Source organism: Zootoca vivipara, chromosome 5 (genome assembly GCF_965207765.1).
Source record: "Zootoca vivipara chromosome 5, rZooViv2.hap1.1, whole genome shotgun sequence".
Taxonomy (NCBI): Eukaryota; Metazoa; Chordata; class Lepidosauria; order Squamata; family Lacertidae; genus Zootoca; species Zootoca vivipara.
In genome coordinates, this window is record NC_142588.1 from 49,492,446 (window position 1) to 49,505,229 (window position 12,784).

At 43.3% G+C, this 12,784-nt stretch overlaps 1 long non-coding RNA gene across 1 annotated transcript; it reads left to right on the forward strand.

Annotated features, from left to right (window-relative positions):
* The first annotated feature begins 10,324 nt into the window (after positions 1-10,324).
* Positions 10,325-11,365, forward strand: LOC148685670 (uncharacterized). The gene is made up of 3 exons (XR_015950232.1): positions 10,325-10,395; positions 10,939-11,020; positions 11,260-11,365. It is a non-coding gene; the product is annotated as an uncharacterized LOC148685670 (long non-coding RNA).
* Positions 11,366-12,784: the final 1,419 nt, after the last annotated feature.

Sequence of the window (12,784 nt, forward strand, 5' to 3'; positions counted from 1 at the left end):
CTGTTCGCCCGATTGCGCGCTCGCGAGAGGCCCCTGGGCGAGGCAGGGGGTGCGGACGGTGGTGAGAGCAGCCTGCCTGGCTCCGAATGGGTTTTAATCGCGGCGGATAATGGAGAAAACAAATAAGGAAATAAAGCTCCCTTGTGGATTGAATTCCAAGTCGGCATTCCGTCTTCCCGCCGACACCCATTTTAAGCGTGTCGTCAACGTCAGGAATTGCCTCCCTATGGAATGGCCACAGGCCTGGCGAACTTTTTTCATAGGCAAAAGTGGGGGATTGACACCAAAACACATAGGAAGCTTCCTTGTGCATGCATGCATTTTGTTAATTGGGGGGAGGGGAGAGAGAGGAAAAAAAAACAAAGGAGGTCCATGTTTAAATCAAAGAGAATTGTGCAGTGGTGGCCCTCGATTTAATTCCACAAGCTCCACTGCCGACGTCTCCGTTTTGGGCCAAATACGTCCTCCCTGTGCCTGTGGTCTTCTCAAAACGGGAACCGGGAGTCACAAAAAGTAAGGGTGTGGGGCATTGCCCAGGCTGCAATCCCAAACAAGCTTCCAGCAAAGTAAATACCAATGGACTAAGTAGCTTTGGACATTACAGCACCAAGATGTTTAAGTGTGCTACTCTAGTGTCCCCACTACAGCAGGTGGGGAAGATGGATGAAATGACAGGCATGGGGAGGCGAGGGAGTAGGAAAACCCAGGGCTATCTCATAATTTTCCCATGCATTCACAGACAGGTGGATGACTCTTCTTCCTCCAAAGGCACTCAGGGCAATGTACAACAAACCATGACATGGTACTTTACATTCAGAGGTGTGTTTGTTTGTTTGTTTGTTTGTTTGTTTGTTTGTTTAGTGGAGGAGTCTTCAATCAGATCAGCTCCCATTTGCTGTGTGAAGTGGTGCAGTCCAGACACAGGTTTACCACCACAGCAGTAACTACACAGCCAAACTAGATGTTGCATGCAGGCACTTGTGAATTCCCCCAAGTGCTTCTTATAGCCAAGTGGCCTGAAGCTTTAAGCAAAAGAGGGGATGGGACTGCTTAACCCTTTGCCCCACAGCTATTTTTCTGTCCCAACTTTTTTTTTTTTGCACCATAGTTAGGCCCATAGACGGAGGACAAGGTAGAAATATTTGAGCGGAGAGGGCTTTGTGTGACTAAGCAGAGAAAGCAAAACAAATTTTCAAATAAATAAATAAATGTGGGGTATGATTTTTCACATGAATAAGTAAAGATCTGAAACTAAATTCCTATGCAACAATAGTAACAACCATTAGGTTTTGCATAGATTTCATCGAAGCCCTAATTAATTGTTTAACAATGTGACAATTTTAGAAACGGTAACAAGGAGGGTGTTTTATATCTCTCCTATTCTCAATCCTACACGTTTACCCTGAAGTAAGTCCCACTATGTTCAGTAATAATAATAATTTATTATTTGTACCCCGCCCATCTGGCTGGGTTTCCCCAGCCACTCTGGGCGGCTTCCAACAAAAATTTAAAATACTGTACATTAAAATGTCACCCATTAAAAACTTCCCTGAACAGGACCACCTTCAGATGTATTCTAAATGTCTGGTAGTTGTTTATCTCTTTGACATCTGATGGGAGGGCGTTCCACAGGGCGGGTGCCACTACCAAGAAGGCCCTCTGCCTGGTTCCCTGTAGCTTTGCTTCTCACAGTGAGGGAACTGCCGGAAGGCCCTCGGCACTGGACCTCAGAACGATGGGGAAGGAGACACTCCTTCAGGTATGCTGGGCTGAGGCCATTTAGGGCTTTAAAGGTCAACACCCACACTTTGAATTGTGCTCGGAAACATGCAGTGGAAATTACGTCCTAGTAAATGTGTTTAGAACTGCAGCATAAAGCACGATTTAAAACTTTTTAAAAAATAACAAGCACAACAACCTTGCAGAAATGGACTGTTTCCTTGGGACACCCTGTGATCATGAATGTACCCCAAACTGCCTCCAGTAAAGTATTTCAGATCTCACCATAGCTGTCAAGTTTTCCCTTTTTTTAAGGGAAATTCCCTTATGCTGAATAGGCTTCCTCGTGAGAAAAGGGAAAACTTGACAGCCATGGATCTCACTGTTGCATATCTGAAGGTACTGCATAGACTTAACCACCTAAACCTTCCAGTTTAGTGCTTTTCAAGAGGGGAAAAATGGCTTGAATTAATCATGGAAATGTAAGTCAGCACACTGGGAAAAAGAGCTAGGAGATGGGAGGGAGGACAGTGCTGATGAGACCCAAAAGATTCCAAACATTTAAACAGGAAAAGTCATCCATTTTATTCATATGACACTAGCTGTTTAGCAATGCAATTTCTTCAGCCAAATGTATACAATGCAGTCATGTGTCTCCTGGCTGCCAAGTGTGGTTTTGTTTTTTTGAATAACTCATTTCCCCTTAATAGCCCTGCTCTTGGCAGGCAGAAGTTTACAAGGTGAAGTTTCTTCTATCAATTCATTTCCATGCCAGGGAATGCTTCACCTGCTAGATTTCAGCCCTGAAACAGCAAATGTTGGCATCCAGACAGCCAAGTTGTTAAGATTTTCAGGACCACTTACCATATTGTGATTAGAATCACATACCTTGTTTTGTGTTTCTAAACCAGAAGCTGCCCTAGAAGGCCTGTGGCTGCCCTGGCTGGGAGGAGTCCTCTTTCCTTAGGCTACATATGTCCTGCCCACAACTCCAATCCATTTCAGTCATTCTGCTGGCATGTTTCAGGACTCATAGAATCATAGAATCACAGAGTTGGAAGAGACCGCAAGGGCCATTCAGTCCAACCCCCTGCCAAGCAGGAAACACCATCAAAGCATTCTTGACATACGCCTGTCAAGCCTCTGCTTAAAGACCTCCAAAGAAGGAGACTCCACCACACTCCTTGGTAGCAAATTCCACTGCCAAACAGCTCTTACTGTGAGGAAGTTCTTCCTAATGTTTAGGTGGAATCTTCTTTCTTGTAGTTTGAATCCATTGCTCCGTGTCCGCTTCTCTGGAGCAGCAGAAAACAATCTTTCTCCCTCTTCCATATGACATCCTTTTATATATTTGAACATGGCTATTATATCACCCCTTAACCTTCTCCAGGCTAAACATACCCAGGTCCCTAAGCCGTTCCTCATAAGGCATCGTTTCCAGGCCTTTGACCATTTTGGTTGCCCTCCTCTGGACACGTTCCAGTTTGTCAGTATCCTTCTTGAACTGTGGTGCCCAGAACTGGACACAGTATTCCAGGTGTGGTCTGACCAGAGCAGAATACTCATTCATACTTCCACTTACCTGTCCTGCTGCTTTTCCCCAGGGAAACCCACTGAATCGGAGCAAATGTCAATTGGGTTTTCTGCAGATTGACATTTGCTTCGATTCAGTGGTAAATAGTGGGTTTCCTGGGGAAAGCGGCACAGCAAACGGAAAACTGTTCAGATTCATGTCTAGAAAGCACTGGGCAAGTGGAAAACCTCTCAGATCCATGCTTTCTAGGCATGGGGCAAGCAGAAGTGTGAATAAGCCCTCAAGGACAATATCTGGTATTTGGCCAGCAAAATAGGGATTTCACCAAATCCATTAGCCCCTCATCTGATTGATTTTAGGTATAGTATTGTATTCTAAATCACACAAGGGTTTCTCTCTCTTTGTGCTTACTCTCTTCCTGTGCAGCCCATCCAAACTGCAAACAACAGGTGTTTCCATGCATCACAAAATCTGCTCAATGTGGTTTGTCTCTGGGCTGATTTGTGATGCATGAAAGCTGTTGCTCTTTTACCAACACATGACAGTGGCATGGCTTGTGATTGCCAATGCTCATTCCTACAGTTGTTCCCATTTATCAACAGGCAACGGTTTTCAAACGTTGGAAAACTCGTATAATTCTTGAAACTAGTAGCTAAGGAACAGCAGTCATTATATCTGAGGCCACAAGAGGGCAGTCTTTCATATATATTGGATCTGACGCATCAATGTCTTTTTGGCCATGGTTTCCTGGGAAGAGTGTTAGTGAGGTCTACACATTTGAAGGCTTCCTGCATGTAGACTAGACCAAACGGTACAGAGTCATTTCAAAATTTAGCCTTGCCCATTTGACCAGAGGTGATTGCATCGTCCTCTGCATTACTAACCTTGAAGCTGAAGGAATGAGCCTAAAGATCTCCCAACATGCTACATGCCATTAGAAACACAGCTAAGCTGTATCTTCATAAACACATTAATCATTTGCATGAATTACTCAATATTTGAAAATACACCTTCCTTAACTAACTGGTGTCTCTTCTACCAACTTCCCTTCCCTGTATATTTGGGGGGGGGGGTTGTAGGGAATAGTGATTGTTCAAGAGCAATCAAACAACTGTTCTATGTTTTTCAAGGAGACACAACATTGATCCAGAACTTCTCTGTTTAGCAAGAGCGCAGCTTTAGAAAGGCAGGGTGTCTATCAGTGAGTATTAGCCATGATAAGCCAAGTGATCCTTTCGCTTCTGAGATTGTATACCACTTTCTCAGGGTGGGGCTTCATGTGCTGCTGTGTGCTTCCCAGAAGCATATGGCTGGCTACTGTGGGTAAGCAGGAAGCTGAAATTAAAAAGACTTACAAGTCCATCAAAAAGCAAAAGGGCTAGATGAACCTCTGATGGGAGGCTATTCTATAATTTAGGGTGGAGTTGCATCCAAAAAGGGGCCTCTCTCTTGTCCCTAACAGCCATATTTTATTGGCAAAAGGGCAATGAGGAGGACCTCAGGAACTGAACACAGTTCTTCAGCGTGTACAGTTTTCAGGTGCTGTAAAATAGTAAATGGTGATGACACGGACCACAACTGCGAACTGTGAGGTAGATGTACTCATAAAATTTGTGTTCCGCTACTGAGGGAAGTGACGTAGGCTAGTCAGGCAAAATGGCTGCGTCTGCAGTGGAGAAGGCGTGTTGTGTTCTTGAATTGAGCAGAACGGAATCTGTAAGTGTTGTGCAAAGGCATTTTCAATCGCGATTTGGGGGGGGGGAACCCCGGAGCAGAAAATGTTATCTGTGACTGTTTCTAAAAAAAACTTTAAACATTCCCCTACAATTCTGTTACAGATAACATAAGATATATTTTACTGTAGTCTTCTTTTTTATAGTGCGCTGAAACTGTATACTTCATTATGAATCACCCTGTATATGTTCTTACGCCTCACCGTCAATAGGTGCAGAATGATTTCAACAAATCTAGGAGCAGATTTTCAAAAATAAAAATGGAATTGTAACAGGGTCCATGAAATTCAGTAGTGTGTCATTCTCAGAATCTCATCTCATGAGCCAACTCGGACCCTGTGATCATCATCATCTGAGGCAATGCTTTTCTAAAGTTAAAAAGGTGTTGGTATTCACCATGAAGCTGTTACAGTAAGTGTCACACTTTTAACATTTGAAAGGAAAAGGTGCTGGTGGTGCGTACCCTTGAGGGCCCCCAGAAAAAAGCACTGACCTGAGGCCATTCTTCATGTGCCCTTCATGAGAGGTGGTTTGATTATTACTTCCTAAGATTAAATATTCCAGTGTACTTCCTAAAAAGAAAGTCCAACTGCATTTAGTGGGGCTCAGTTCTGGACTGCAAAATGTGGAGGGTTTGTCCAAAGCGGGGGGGGGGGAGCCTGTATTCCAAAGGTGCATGAAGCCCTTAGTCCAATTTCAGATGGGTAGGAGAGCCCAGAAGGAGAGATGGGTGGGAAAAGGCCACAATGGATGGAGCAATGGGTCAAAGCTGGTTGGTTTTTTAACTTGTTTGCTGTTGACTCAGCAGCTGCCTTGTTGTTCTGAATTAAAATTTCATTGTACTTCTGGCCTCCCCCCCCCCCAAACTTGCTATTGCGTATGAAAGGCAGCATAGATATATTTAGGGCTTTTTTTCAGCCGGAACTCAGTTCCAGCACCTCTCAGGTGGGCTTTATTGCCATTATAAGAAAACAAGGGAGGTGTTCATACAGAGCTCCAGCACATCTTTTTCTAGAAAAATAGCACTGGGAATATTTAAATGAATGAATGAAAAAGATAACATGATACCTGGTAGGAATTAACATGTAACATTCATATGTTACATAAGCACTGGTTTCTCTGTGCAATTAACCAGTGTTGTTTATACCCACAAACATGCAAACTTATTCCCATGAATGAACTTAAATAATGAGCAAATAAGAAGTGGACATTAGATGTGGATGGTGGGAAACATGGATTTTTGTCTAGATGTAATCAGTCATCTATGCTACCACATATGAGATGAAAAAACCAAAAAGTTATCTTCGACACGTTCAGAAAATTCCAGCGAAGGGATATTCTTGAGCACATATGAGATGAAAAAACCAATGTTATCTTCGACACGTTCAGAAAATTCCAGCGAAGGGATATTCTTGAGCACCCATGAGAATAAATCACCCTATGTTATATAGCAGATGCAAAAATTCCTCATGATCTTAATAGGTACAAAAAGGAGGCTTCCAAAAGCCTACACACATTATAAATGCCAGAGGATTTTACACCTCAGAAGTTGGCACAGCTCACTCATTTTTTGTCTTCATGTGAAACTCAACTTAAAACGTCTTTGGCACAAACTGCAGAAAGACAGGAAATAAAACACAGCCTCGCCCTTTGCAAGTTACTGACAAGGCTGCCATTCATTTTCTACAGAAAAGTTTTCAAGAAAAAACTGAAACTTTCTGAACTGGATAGTGTGTTAAAAATGTGGTTGCATCCATTAAATAGGTGAGATCACCTGCCTTGGGTAGCAGCTATCAGATCTGAAGTACTATTAGAGAGTAGTAAATGGACAATTATTTAAATCTTTCATATATTTACCATAGGGCAAGGCAATGTCTGATATAAAATATATTATGATTTAATTTAATAAAATCTGTGACATTCTTACACTCATATGGAAAAGCTTTTGACTAAGAGTGCTTCCAGATGGGAGCTTAATATTTAAACAGGCTGGTGAAATATCATAAATGAGTTATAGACAACAGGGTTTTTTAAAAAAACAGGGTTTTTTTAAAAAAATAAAACATGTGTTTGTGGTATTGGGTTTCCACTGGAAAGGATAAATCTGGATTAAATGTGGGGTGATATGAGCTGGTGTTTTAATGGAAGTGTTGTGTGGATATGGCAAAAAAACAAAACACAACACTTCCATGCTTGGAGAGCACCAGTTCCACAATAAACACCTGTCTGAAGCAGTGTTTGAAACTCCCATTGCTCTGGGCACATTTTGTGACAGGACATTTCATTAGCGCAAGCAGTTTCTGAGTATCCCAAATGTACCACAGAGCCTAGGGCTTGCCAATCAGAAGGTCGGTGGTTCGAATCCCCGCAATGGGGTGAGCACCTGGTGCTTGGTCCCTGCTCCTGCCAACCTAGCAGTTCAAAGGCACGAAGTACAAGTAGATAAATAGTTACCACTCCGGCAGGAAGGTAAACAGCAATTACGTGCACTGCTCTGGACTTAGTCATGCTGGCCACATTACTTTTAAAAGACAACTGAAGGCGGCCCTGTTTAGGGAAGCTTTTAATGTTTGATGCTGTATTGTTTTTAATATTCGGTTGGAAGCCGCCCAGATTGGCTGGGGAAACCCAGTCAGATGGGCGGGGTATAAATAATAAATATTATTATTATAACCCAGAAAAACTGTCTGTGGACAAACGTCGGCTCCCTCGGCCAGTAAAGTGAGATGAAAGCCACAACCCCAGAGTCGTCCGAGACTGGACCTAACGGTCAGGGGTCCCTTTACCTTTACTAGGCTGGTAATCAAAAGAGGAATATGTTACCGAGTTTGTTATGCAGATCCAGGTCATCAGTAGACTGACAAGCCCCAACAAAAGTAGGCCCCAACAAAAGATAATACAACTCTCTTAAAGGCTAAAGATAATGAATCCCTAGAGTAATTCCCAGAGGTTTTGAAAATGGAAACCAGCCAATTGCATTTTGAACTATCAAGTCTACACAGACAGTTATATTTCACCTCCAAAACACACCCACATCCACAGGCTGCAAAGCAAGTTAACAAAATCTCTTTAAAATTTGGGGAGTGAAAGAGCATGGACACAGAGGCAGAGGTGTGCAGACTAAACTCCACTCCTATGGAATTAAGTTCAAAAGCTGATGTCTTTTGTTCTCCTTTTCCTATGTAATCTGACACTGTTTGTTTAAAATCAAGGCAGATTAAATTGCCAGAAGGGACATACTGCTCATTACCGGTATTAGTTAACATGTCTACTGGAGACACATTTTGCCATCATGGCAGCCAGAACCAATTAACTCCTTTTGATTCCCACATGCGTGGGAATGAAAGGCGGGAAAACACATGACTATATCTTGGGACTAATTAGTTTAACTAGGAAAAGATAATAGAAAGCAGGGGAGGGGGAGAGACCTTGAACAAGTCCACAGCTTGTTATGAACTCTGTACATCAGTTCAGAAGAGCCTTTTTATGAGTTAGAAATTTTATGCAGGGCCAGCGAAACAGAAAGCTCTACCGTGTTTCTCATATTATAAGACACGTCTTATATTTATTTTTTCCTCAAAAAAACACACTATGGCTTATTTTCAAGGGATGTCTTATTTTTTCCTCCTCCTCCTGCCGCGGCCGGCATTGCTGCTGCGCCTATCACTATGTCTTATTTTCGGGGTATGGCTTATATTCCTTGAATGCTTAAAAATCCTGCTATGGCTTATTTTATGGGTATGTCTTAAAATATGAGAAACGGGGACAGTAAGCACTGAAGATGGGAGCTTCCTTACAACAAGGTGTGCCAGAGGAACAAAAGGTGATCCCACTGCATGGAAGGGCTACACAGTATCTTTAGTGTCCAGAGTACCTGAGTTAAAATATATTGCTTTCGAAAAACTTTATTTTTTGGCACCCACCTCCTTCTTCTTTCCCACCAATTTCTTTCAAAAAATTTTTTAGTACTTTTTATAAAAAATATATAAGCCACAACCCACACTAGGACCTTATGGTGAACCACAAGTAATAAATTGAATAAATAATAACAATAATAAAATTCTGTCATTCAGGCATTGCAAAATCTTTCAGAAATCAGTACAGTACTGAACACTTACTGCCAATACATAATGAAGGATATTTTTATAGCTGGGATTTGTTTCTTTGTAACCTCAAAATACAATGCTGCATTTATTATTTATTTTACATTTATTTTGTTGTTTAGTCGTTTAGTTGTGTCCGACTCTTCGTGACCCCATGGACCATAGCACGCCAGGCACTCCTGTCTTGCACCGCCTCCCGCAGTTTGGTACCCCCCCCCCATTTCCACAACAAAGTAAAACTGAAGGTGGCTTACATATAAAAATATAAACCACAACAAAAATTAAAAGCAATCCTGACAATGCAAACAATAAAACTAAATTTGCAATTAAGGGGGAGAGGATAAAACAGGATTATTATTTTAAAAACAAACAATTAAGCTTCTAGGTAGGAGGGGAGTTCTTGGGTTAGGCAAGAATGAGAATGTGTATCCATTGCAGCATGTTAAAACTGCAACCGTGCTCAGAAGTTAGCCAGTGTCCCCTGAAAAGTGTGCGGACGATTGCACCCTGAAACAGAGCGGAAGGGCATTCTGCACATGTTTAGGGGCTCTGGGAACCTTTTAGAAAAGTGCATAGCTGCCAAGTTTTCCCTTTTCTCGCGAGGAAGCCTATTCAGCATAAGAGAATTTCCCTTTAAAAAAGGGAGAACTTGGCAGATATGCAAGCGTTAGAGAGTAGAGCCGGGGTGAGGCTCTCCTGAACTAAGCCACGCCTGACCCGTGGACGCCCCGGGTGGCCGTTTGCAAGCTATTTGTGTTTACATCAATTGCTCCATTCCCAGACGCCCCAGTGCACAGTCTCCGTCAGTCGAAGTCTACCAGGAAACGCGAGAGAGGGCGGGGCGGGGCGGGGCGGGGCGGCGGGTCCCGATGGAACGCAACCTGCGTCACACTTGGAACAACCGCTTCCCCGCCCCCGCGGATCGCATCGCCCACCGCTCATTTATCGGAACCCGCCCCTTGGTTGCTAGTAGTAACGAAGACGTTACTGCCCTTTCGGCCAATAAAAAAGGTGTCTAGGCGCGGTTGGCCTAGAGACCTGAGGAAAAGGGGGCAGTCCTCACGTCCGGCTGCCGTTTGAACACCACGTGCGGGGAAGATGCCTTATTCCAAAGCAAGGGAACCGCTCTTCCTTGGGATCTCTATGATGCTCCGTCTTGCGTCGGTTGAGCCACGAGTTCGACGCAGAACCAGAAGTGTTTGTCGCGGGTGGTTGAGGCGGTTCCTGTGCCCTTGGGCTGCTATGGTGGTCCCCGCTGCGGGTTGAGCAGCTGAGCCCGGCAAATAGAAGCGGGGAGGCAAGGCAGGTGAGGCACGTTGGCAGCAGGGATGTGGAGGGAGGGGCGCCAAGGAAGGAGGAACTGTTTCAATTTGGGGCTTTTAAAGTGCGATATGGCAGTGGGTAAGGCAGGACGTGATGGGGGACGTGGAAAAATCGCACGTACGGTACTGTGGAGAAATAAATAAGGTTTTTTTCCCCTCCTTTCCTAGTACTAAAATGCCCCCCACCCCGAAGCGGGATATTCAGGGCAACTTTTTCACCCAGTGTAGAGTTGGAAGGGACCCCAAGGGCCATTTAGTCCAACCCTCTGCAGTGCAGTAGCTCCTGAGAGGTCTTGCATTTGCAAGGCGAGGTTGTTTAGTTTCTCCCAAACATCTCCAGCAGATGCTTAAACAGGCCTGAGCTAACATTCATTAAGCAAGTTCTAGGGCAGCCCTGCCTTATGAAGATCCTGGATCAGTTGAAGTTAGATTTTGCAGCTGCCTATCTGCTTTAAGCTAAGAGAGGAAAGGGGAATATAGGAATGCAATGTTCACCTTTACAATAATACCATGATTTCTAATCCTAGACTGATTGATGGTGGTTGTTCTTCAATTCTGCCACTAGAAGAATGTCTGAATTAAAATTTCGGGAGGTGCTGCCCAAGCAAGGTGAGTGACTTACCCAAGCATTCATCAAAGTGCACTTGCCAAGCTTCTCAAGTGGCTGTTGTTGTGCGTCTCCCTCTGCTTACCTCTTGTGATCCCCCCCCCTCTTTTTGCCAAGTTACAAAGGTTGCATGGGGTTTCACCTTATCACACTACAGGTGGGTAGCACTCTTAGGGTTTGGCCTCTGGCAAATTCTTTATCAGCACTGCAAGATTTTATATCCTGCACTTTCTCCCCACAGCGTGCTCAGGGCAGCTAACAGGATGCAATCTGGTGAAACCATAGCCCAGGCATCCCCAAACTGCGGCCCTCCAGATGTTTTGGCCTACAACTCCCATGATCCCTAGCTAACAGGACCTGTAGTCGGGGAAGATGGGAATTGTAGTCCAAAACATCTGGAGGGCCGAAGTTTGGGGATGCCTGCTATAGCCAGTATACGATACTATAATTTATGAGGACAATTACAAAAAAAACAGGGCCTGAATGTACCTATTGCCTTCTGGAGCTCTGGACAAATACAACTGTAGTCAAATTCCATCTGAACATGGGCAGGGAAGGGGACTGTCTGGAGAGACAGGGTGTGAACACAGAAGAAGCTCTCTTGTGCATTCTCACCCTCCTAGGCATCTACAGCAATGGTATTATAAGAAGTCTCTTTCTGATTGTAAACTGTGCATTGGGGCATACTGAGAAAGGTGTTCCTTCAAGTACCTGGGGGCCTAGAGCATTTAGGATGTCTGTATAATAGTACCAATACCTTAAATTGGACCAGGTAGCTCACCAGCAGCAGTGAAATACTCTCAGAATTGATGTGATGTTCTTTCTGGCCATCTACAGATGCCTGAGAAACATTATATTGCAGGGATATTTCCATGTAAGTATGTTAATATGTAGCACAGGATCAGACATGTTACTTCAAGGTAACAGTTTACCACTGGCCTTGTTACTATGTTGAGACCTGAATGCTTCCTTACCGAGGATTACAGAGCCTTTATTCTTTTCACAGAAGTAGCCTGTTTTATAACTATTAATAGTTTTACACCTGTTTAGCTCTTTCATGCTCTGCATCCTGTGTTATCTATCTCCCCTTAAGTATTTTTAACAGATGGTGAATAATACTGTAGTATGATTAGGTTCTTTCAGCTAGGCTTGCCCTTTGACCCTTATATTGAAACATATTTGTGCTATTGTCTATATGCTGCCTACTACACTTGATGTCAGGAGAAGGGGCTAGTATCACACTTGAACTTCATTTTTTTAGTACACGAATGGCCCAATAAAATGAAAAGCTTTGATGCAAGTACAGTACTATACCAGCAGCTGCCAAAAAAATGTGAGGTGCTTAAATGGAGACTTCCATGTGTACTACTCTACACAGCTTAATAACAGAGAAGTGGGTTTGGTGGCATCCACATGGAACTGTAGTGTTTGAACTGGCAGATATATTCTTGAACATATATTTTATGAGCTTTGTAATTATCTTAGGTTTCTCAATTTTTCTTGTTTTAGGGATGTTAGCAGTAGAAGATGTGACTACTATGGTGTTATGCAAGCCGAAGCTGCTACCTTTAAAGTCAGTTACCCTAGAAAAGCTTGAGAAAATGCAACGTGAAGCACAGGAAACTATTCGACAGCAGGAACTACTAGCTCAGCAATGTTCAAACTCCGAATTCATTCAATAGTTTACTTAAATGGATTTTCTGTACTGCTGTATCAATGTATATAGCAATATGATATGCTGTGTAAAACAATAGTGAAGTAGCAAT